Consider the following 9,261-nt stretch of genomic DNA (forward strand, 5'->3'; position numbering starts at 1 on the left):
CAGATGTTGGAAAATCAGGTTGACCTGTTGGGTCAAGATCCTGTTCTGAGCCAATATGGCATTCAGAGTATCAACTTCATGAATTCTTTTCTTCTGGGAGGTCCCATGGTTTACAGGATTCCTTTCAGAAGTGTACATGAATTGGTTATTTGCAACCATTTCAATGAGTTCTCTTGCTTCTGCAGGTGTTTTCTTCAAGTGGAGTGATCCACCTGCAGAGCTACTGATGCGTGAGCATCTTTTCTATCTTTTCCTTATGAATTTGCATTTAATTTGTTGAGTTTAATTAATAATTAATTATCTTTTAGCCACTATGGATGTTACTTTGAGTCGTGTGCAATTCTGTTTATTTTAGATAGCATTTGGCTGGATTTGATGGAGTTTCCACAGAAAAAGAGAAGAAGGCGAATGATGCTGTCAACCCTGACCTCTCTGCACTCAAACCTGAATAACTCGAGCTACATAGGTCCAATGGATGTGATTTCAGTAGAGTTGGAAAGCCAACTTTCAGAGCTTTCCAACGATATATGATAGTCCATACTTCTCTTCCATCAATTCTGCCAAGACTGTGCCTAACTTGAGATTTCTCAAGTTAGGTGCAATGCTCAACAACAACACGCAAGAGAAGTTACTTCCTTCAAGTAAGGCGCAGTTCTCAAGCAATGCACACCAACACACACTGGGCACCACAAGTTAGGCGCCTTGTGTGGTGAACAACATGAAGTTAGGCGCAGCTCTTTGCCAAGTTAGGCGTGGATCCTAGTGAAGCCAAGGCACAAATTATTTAATTAATTCTGATTTAAACTTTATTTTATTTTTAAAATAGGAAAAGATATTATTTTAGTTTTAGAAAATATATTTTAAATTAATTAGGATTAGATATAAAAGAGAAAATAAACTTCTCTTCTGGGGATTATTCCATTCCAATTCACAATTATTCATAATTCACAATTTAAGAGAATCCTAGTTTTTCTCTCTGAACCATGAGCAACTAAACCTCCACTGTTAATGTTAGGAGCCCTGTCTATTGTATGAATTGATTCTATTGTTTTTCTATTTTAATTCATGTACTGATTTATAATTTAAGAATTGTTTTCGTTCTTTATCTTATGAATTTGGGTGGAACAGAAGTATGACCCTCTTTCTAATTGAGTTCTTGTATAACTTGGAAAGGCTCTTTACTTGAACAATAGCTTGAAAACAATTTCTCCTAAATTCTAATTATCTGGATTTAACGGGTTACGTGACATATAATCCTCTTATATTTGGATAATTAGGATTTTTGTGGCATAATAACCAGAATTAAACTTCACCCTCTAATTGAAATTATTTGACCAAGGAATTTGTGGTTGATGAGAGTTAGAGGAGACTAAAAAGGTCTAAGGAATTAGGGTTTAGTCACATATAGTTTGTCATGAATTAAATCTTACATGATTAAAATAGTTAGTAAGAAAAGTCAATCCGAAAAATAGATAACTCTGAAGCCTTAACTGTTTTCTCCATATATTATTCTCAACTTATTTATTGGCTGTCTTCTGATATTCTGAGTTTATTGTTTAATGCTCTTTGAACTCTCAACACTATTTTCTGTTTGTCTAACTAAGTAAATTACTTAACCATTGTTTCTTAGTCCATCAATCCTCGTGGGATCGACCCTCATTCACTTGAGGTACTACTTGGTACGACCCGGTGCACTTGTCGGTTAGTTTGTGGTTATAAATTCCGCATCAAGTTTTTGGCGTCGTTGCAGGGGATTGATTGTGATTGACAACTACTCATTGTTTGATTTCTTAGAGTAGATAATTTTTCTTTTAATTAGTTTTATTTTAATATTATTAATTTTTATTTTTCATTTTTTCCCTTATTTTTTTTCGTACTTTTCATTCACCCAGCCCCTGTTTTCGTTTCTTTTTGCTTCCCATTTCATTTGTTATTTTCGCTTATTAGTTCTTATAATTATTTAGTTATCGTGCTTAGTTTATTTGTCTTTTATTTTCGTGGCTTTTTTTTATTTTTATTTCATTTTAATTTTATTTGCTCTTTGCATTATTTTTATTTTTAAGTTTCTATTTTATTAGTTTTATTTACTTCATGGCTCTAAAATTTCAAGTTTTCTATCAAAGTTTTCTCTTAAGTTCTGTAATTTAGTTTGGTATTACCTAATTATTTTTATTTTAATCTTTTTGTTCAATTTTATATAAAAAAAGAAAAGAAAAAATTCAAAATTTTTACTTTAATTTTATTTATAATTTTCGAACTTTTTGCTTTAATTATTTAGTGTTTTTATTTTATTTCTTTACACAGGTTACCTCACTGGGAGTTCTCTACACTCTGACATAGAGAATCCCATTTTTCCTTGTCTTCTGTCTGTTTATGCGCAGGAACAGAGACAAGGAACCTCTCTTAGACTTTGATCCTGAACCTGAAAGGACTTTCAGGCGACATTTGCAATAAGCAAGACTTTGCAAGGCTGCAGAATCTACTATGGATCCTAATAATGCTGCTAATGCCAACATGGCTAATCCGAATGGGAATGAGTAACAAAGGAGAGTGCTTGGCTCTTACTCTGCTCCTACTACAGATCTTTATGGAAAAAGCATTGTGGTGCCTCCTATAGCTGGGAACAACTTTGAGTTGAAGCCACAATTAGTCACCCTGGTGCAACAAAACTGCCAGTATCATGGTCTTCCCCAAGAAGACCCAAATCAATTTATTTCTAATTTTTTGCAGATTTGTGATACTATGAAGACAAATGGAGTGAACCCTGAGGTGTACAAACTCATGCTCTTCCTGTTTGCTCTGAGGGATAGAGCAAAGCTATGGCTAGATTCCCAACCCAAGGAGAGTTTGGATACTTGGGACAAGGTTGTTACTAGGTTTCTTACTAAATTTTCCCACCAAAGAAGCTGACTAAGCTTAGGGTGGAGCTTCAGACCTTTAGGCAGAAAGGTAGTGAAACTCTTTATGAAGCTTGGAAGAGATACAAGCTACTGACTAAGCAATGCCCTCCGGACATGTTCTCTAAATGGACCCAACTAGATATCTTTTATGAAGGTTTGACTGAAATATCCAAGATGTGCTTAGATAATTCTGCAGGTGGTTCATTGCACAAGAAGAGAGGAGACTATGGAGCTTATTGAGTTGGTTGCTAGCAACCAATATTTATACTCATCTAACAAGAATCCGGTGAACTCTGAGGCTCCTCAGAAGAAAGGTGTTATGGAAGTATAAGCCCTTAATACTATCCTTGCTCAGAATAAAATTTTGAGTCAGCAGATGAATTTAATTACTCAACAGTTGAGTTGAATGCAAGTTTCAGCTATCAACACCCAGAATACACCTCAAGAGGTCCCTTACGACATGATAGGTAATGTTATACAAAATAAAAATTATGATTATGCTCAATCTTCTGCTGAACAGGTAAATTACATGGGAAGTAGTCTTAGAAACCCCAATAATGATCCATACTCTAAGACATACAATCAGGGGTGGAGAAATCACACAAATTTTGGGTGGAGGAACCAACCTCATAGATCTCAGAATTTCAACAACAATTCTCAGGGCGGTTTCCAACAGAACAATCATAATAATTGCCAATTTCAGTCTCATTAACAACAACAACCTCAGCAGGCAAATTCTCAACCCCAACAAGATTCTAATTGGGAGATGATGAAAAGTTTTATGTAGGAAACCAGAGCTTCCATTAGAAACTTGGAGGTGCAAATGGGCCAATTGAGCAACCAAATACCTGAGAGGTCCTCAAATACATTTCCTGGTGATACATTGGTGAATCCAAGAGAGGAATGCAAGGCTATCACCTTGATAAGTGGACAAGTATCAAGTATGGAAGCACAAGTTAATGAGGAGCCAGTTGAAAAAGAAGCTCCAGAGGAGAAGAAGGAAGAAGTAGAGCATGCCCCTCCAAAGCGTGCGGACAACCCATTCCCAAACTCTCTTGACACTTATCCTTCATTGCCAAAGGCTCCTGAGTACAAGCCTAAAATGCCATATCCTCAGAGACTTCAAAAGGAGACTGATCAGCGGATAATTTATACGCTTTTTGACATTGTTTTTAGTATGTTTTTAGTAGGATCTAGTTACTTTTAGGGATGTTTTCATTAGTTTTTATGTTAAATTCACATTTCTGGACTTTACTATGAGTTTGTGTGTTTTTCTATGATTTCAGGTATTTTCTGGCTGAAATTGAGGGACTTGAGCAAAAATCAGATTCAGAGGTTGAAGAAGGATTGCTGATGTTGTTGGATTCTGACCTCCCTGCACTCAAAGTGGATTTTCTGGAGCTACAGAACTCGAAATGGCGCGTTTCCAAGTGCGTTGGAAAGTAGACATCCAGGGCTTTCCAGCAATGTATAATAGTCCATACTTTGGCCAAGTTTAGACGACTCAAACTGGCGTTCAACGCCAGCTCTCTGCCCAAATCTGGCGTCCAGCGCCAGAAAAGGATCCAAAACCAGAGTTGAACGCCCAAACTGGCACAAAAACTGGCGTTCAACTCCAAGAAGGACCTCTACATGTGCAACACTCAAGCTAAGCCCAAGCGCATACCAAGTGGGCCCCGGAAGTGGATTTATGCATCAATTACTTACTTCTGTAAACCCTAGTAGCTAGTTTATTATAAATAGGACCTTTTACTATTGTATTAGGTATCTTTGATCAGTTGTATGCTATCTTAGATCACGTTTGAGGGCTGGCCTCTCGGCCATGCCTGGACTTTCACTTATGTATTTTTAACAGTAGAGTTTCTACACTCCATAGATTAAGGTGTGGAGCTCTGCTGTTCCTCAAAGATTAATGCAAAGTACTACTGTTTTCTATTCAATTCACCTTGTTTCGTTTCTAAGATATTCATTCGTACTTCAATCTGAATGTGATGAACGTGACAATCATCATCATTCCCTATGAACGCGTGCCTGATAACCACTTTCGTTCTACCTTAGACTGAATGAGTATCTCTTAGATCTCCTAACCAGAATCTTCGTGGTGTAAGCTAGAATGATGGCGACACTCAAGAGAATCCGGAAGGTCTAAACCTTGTCTGTGATATTCCGAGTAGGATTCAATGAATGAATGACTGTGACGAGCTCCAAACTCGCGATTGCAGGGCGTTAGTGACAGATGCAAAAGGATAGTAAATCCTATTCCAGCATGATCGAGAACCGACAGATTAATAGCCGTGCCGTGACAGGGTGCGTTGACCATTTTCACTGAGAGGATAAGATGAAGCCATTGACAAGGGTGATGCCTCCAGACGATTAGCCGTGCCGTGACAGGGCATTTGGATCATTTTCCCGAGAGAAGACCGAAAGTAGCCATTGACAATGGTGATGTATCACATAAAGCCAGCCATGGAAAGGAGTAAGACTGACTGGATGAAGATAGCAGGAAAGCAGAGGTTCAGAGGAACGAAAGCATCTCCATTCGCTTATCTGAAATTCTCACCAATGAATTACATAAGTATTTCTATCCCTATTTTATTATATTATTTTCGAAAACTCCATAACCATTTGATATCCACCTGACTGAGATTTACAAGGTGACCATAGCTTGCTTCATACCGACAATCTCCGTGGGATTCGACCCTTACTCACGTAAGGTATTACTTGGACGACCCAGTGCACTTGCTGGTTAGTTATGCGAAGTTGTGAAGATATGTTTAGATCATGGTCCTGTGCATCCGTTTTTGGTGCCATTGCCAGGGAATCAATTTCGAACAACAATTCACAACCTGAATAGCAATTTTGCATACCAAGTTTTTGGCGCCGTTGCCGGGGATTGTTCGAGTTTGGACAACTGACGGTTCATCTTGTTGCTCAGATTAGGTAATTTTCTTTTTATTATATTTTCAAAAATATTTAAAAAATTTTCTCATCTGTTTTCGAAATAAAAAATGTTTTCAAATATATTTTTCTTCAGAATTTTTAGGAATGAATTCCAGTGTTTCATGAAGCATGTGAAGCCTGGCTGGCTGTAAAGCCATGTCTAAATTCTTTTGGACTGAGGCTTCCACTCATAAGTATATGAAGTTGGATGAAATATCAGCTGTTGTATACATGAGAGGTATCTATGTTTGCTGAAGCTTGGCTGGCCATTGGCCATGTCTAGTGTTTTGGACCGGAGCTTTCATTGAAAGCTTGGCTGGCTAGTGAGCCATGTCTAATTCCTGGACTGAAGCTTTAGACTAACACTGCAAGATTTCTGGAATTCATATTAAAAATTTTGGAATCCTTATTTTTCCTTTTTCAATTAATTTTTAAAAAAAAATACAAAAAATTAGAAAATCATAAAAATCAAAAATATTTTTTTCATGTTTCTTGTTTGAGTCTTGAGTCATGTTATAAGTTTGGTGTTCATTGCATGTGCATCTTGCATTTTTCGAAAATTATCATGCATTCATAGTGTTCTTCATGATCTTCAAGTTGTTCTTGGTAAGTCTTCTTGTTTGATCTTTGCATTTGCATGTTTTGTGTCTTTTCTTATTTTTCATATGCATTCTTGAATTCTTAGTGTCTAAGCATTAAAGAATTCTAAGTTTGGTGTCTTGCATGTTTTCTCTGCATTGAAAATTTTTCAAAAATATGTTCTTGATGTTCATCATGATCTTCATAGTGTTCTTGGTGTTCATCTTGACATTCATAGCATTCTTGCATGCATCACATGTTTTGATCTAAAATTCTCATGCATTGCATAATTTTCATGTTTTCCTCTCTCATCATTAAAAATTCAAAAAAATCAAAAAAATATCTTTCCCTTTTTCTCTCATCAAATTCGAAAATTTGGGTTGACTTTTTCAAAAATTTTTAAATCAAATTGTTTCTCATGAGTCAAATCAAATTTTCAATTTGAAAATCTTATCTTTTTCAAAATCTTTTTCAAAAATCAAATCTTTTTCAAAATTCTTAAGTAATTTCGAAAATTCCAAAAATATTTTTCAAAAACATTTTTCTTATTTTTATATCAAATTTTCGAAAATAACAATAACAATTAATGTTTTGATTCAAAAATTTCAAGTTTGTTACTTACTTGTTAAGAAAGATTCAAACTTTGAGTTCTAGAATCATATCTTGTGATTTTAAAAATCAAATCTTTTTCAAAACTAATTTCAATCATATCTTCTCAAAAATATCTTCTCATCTTATCGTTTTCAAAAATCTAATTTCAAAATATCTTTTCCAACTTCCTAACTTCTTATCTTTTCAAAATTTGTTTCAACTAACTAACTAACTTTTTGTTTGTTTCTTAACTTTTTCAAAACTATCTAACTAACTCTCTCTCTCTCTAATTTTCGAAAATATCTTCCCTCTTTTTCAAAAATCTCTTTTTTATTAACTAATTATTTTTATTTTTGATTTTAAAAAAAATTTCGAAAAAAATACTAACCTTTTTCAAAAACTATTTTCGAAAATCACTAACTCTTTTTCAAAAATTATTTTCGAAAATTCTCCCTCTCCCATCGTATTCTATTTATTTATTCATTTACTAACATCTCATCTCACATCTCTGCCCTCCTCACAGTTGTATTTCTTTCTTTACATCACATTCTTTGTCTCCCTCTTTTCTTCCACTCACAAAGGGATCCCTATACTGTGGTATAAAGGATCCATATTATTATTATTATTATTTTTCTGTGCCCTCTTCTTTGTCATATGAGCAGGAGCAAGGACAAGAATATTCTTGTTGAAGCAGATCCAAAACCTGAAAGGACTCTGAAGAGAAAATTAAGAGAAGCTAAATTACAACAATCCAGAGATAACCTTTCAGAAATTTTCGAACAGGAAGAGGAGATGGCAGCCGAAAATAATAATAATGCAAGGAGGATGCTTGGTGACTTTACTGCACCTAATTCCAATTTACATGGAAGAAGCATCTCCATTCCTGCCAGTGGAGCAAACAACTTTGAGCTGAAACCTCAATTAGTTTCTCTGATGCAGCAGAACTGCAAGTTTCATGGACTTCCATCTGAAGATCCTTTTCAGTTCTTAACTGAATTCTTGCAGATATGTGATACTGTTAAGACTAATGGAGTAGATCCTGAAGTCTACAGGCTCATGCTTTTCCCTTTTGCTGTAAAAGACAGAGCTAGAATATGGTTGGACTCTCAACCTAAAGATAGCCTGAACTCTTGGGATAAGCTGGTCACGGCTTTCTTAGCCAAGTTCTTTCCTCCTCAAAAGCTGAGCAAGCTTAGAGTGGATGTTCAAACTTTCAAACAGAAAGAAGGTGAATCCCTCTATGAAGCTTGGGAAAGATACAAACAGTTGACCAAAAAGTGTCCTTCTGACATGCTTTCAGAATGGACCATCCTGGATATATTCTATGATGGTCTGTCTGAGTTATCTAAGATGACATTGAATACTTCTGCAGGTGGATCCATTCACCTAAAGAAAACGCTTGCAGAAGCTCAAGAACTCATTGACATGGTTGCTAATAACCAGTTCATGTACACTTCTGAGAGGAATCCTGTGAGTAATGGGACGCCTATGAAGAAGGGAGTTCTTGAAGTTGATACTCTGAATGCCATATTGGCTCAGAATAAAATATTGACTCAGCAAGTCAATATGATCTCTCAGAGTCTGCATGGAATGCAAACTGCATCCAACCGTACTCAAGAGGCTTCTTATGAAGAAGAAGCTTATGATCCTGAGAACCCTGCAATAGCAGAGGTGAATTACTTAGGTGAACCTTATGGAAACACCTATAACTCATCATGGAGAAATCATCCAAATTTCTCATGGAAGGATCAAAAGCATCAACAAGGCTTTAATAATGGTGGAAGAAACAGGTTTAACAATAATAAACCTTATCCATCATCCACTCAGCAACAGACAAAGAACTCTGAACAAAATACTTCTAATTTAACAAACTTAGTCTCTGATCTATCTAAGGCCACTGTAAGTTTCATGAATGAAACAAGATCTTCCATTAGAAATCTGGAAGCACAAGTGGGCCAGCTGAGTAAAAGGATCACTGAAATCCCTCCTAGTACTCTCCCAAGCAATACAGAAGAGAATCCAAAAGGAGAGTGCAAGGCCATTGACATAAGCACCATGGCCAAACCTAAAGAAGGAGAGGAGGACGTGAATCCCAAGGAGGAAGACCTCCTGGGACGTCCAGTGATCAATAAGGAGCTTCCCTCTGAGGAACCAAAGGACTCTGAGGCTCATCTAGAGACCATAGAGATTCCATTGAACCTCCTTATGCCCTTCATGAGCTCTGATGAGTATTCCTCTTCTGAAGAGAATG

At 36.2% G+C, this 9,261-nt stretch overlaps 1 non-coding gene across 1 annotated transcript; it reads right to left on the reverse strand.

Moving 5' to 3' along the window:
• Nucleotides 1-8,198: 8,198 nt before the first annotated feature.
• On the reverse strand, nt 8,199-8,306 carry LOC112773373 (small nucleolar RNA R71). The gene has a single exon (XR_003187926.1). It is a non-coding gene; the product is annotated as a small nucleolar RNA R71 (small nucleolar RNA).
• Between the last annotated feature and the right edge of the window lie 955 nt (nt 8,307-9,261).

The sequence above is a fragment of the Arachis hypogaea genome, chromosome 18, assembly GCF_003086295.3.
Source record: "Arachis hypogaea cultivar Tifrunner chromosome 18, arahy.Tifrunner.gnm2.J5K5, whole genome shotgun sequence".
Lineage (NCBI taxonomy): Eukaryota > Viridiplantae > Streptophyta > Magnoliopsida > Fabales > Fabaceae > Arachis > Arachis hypogaea.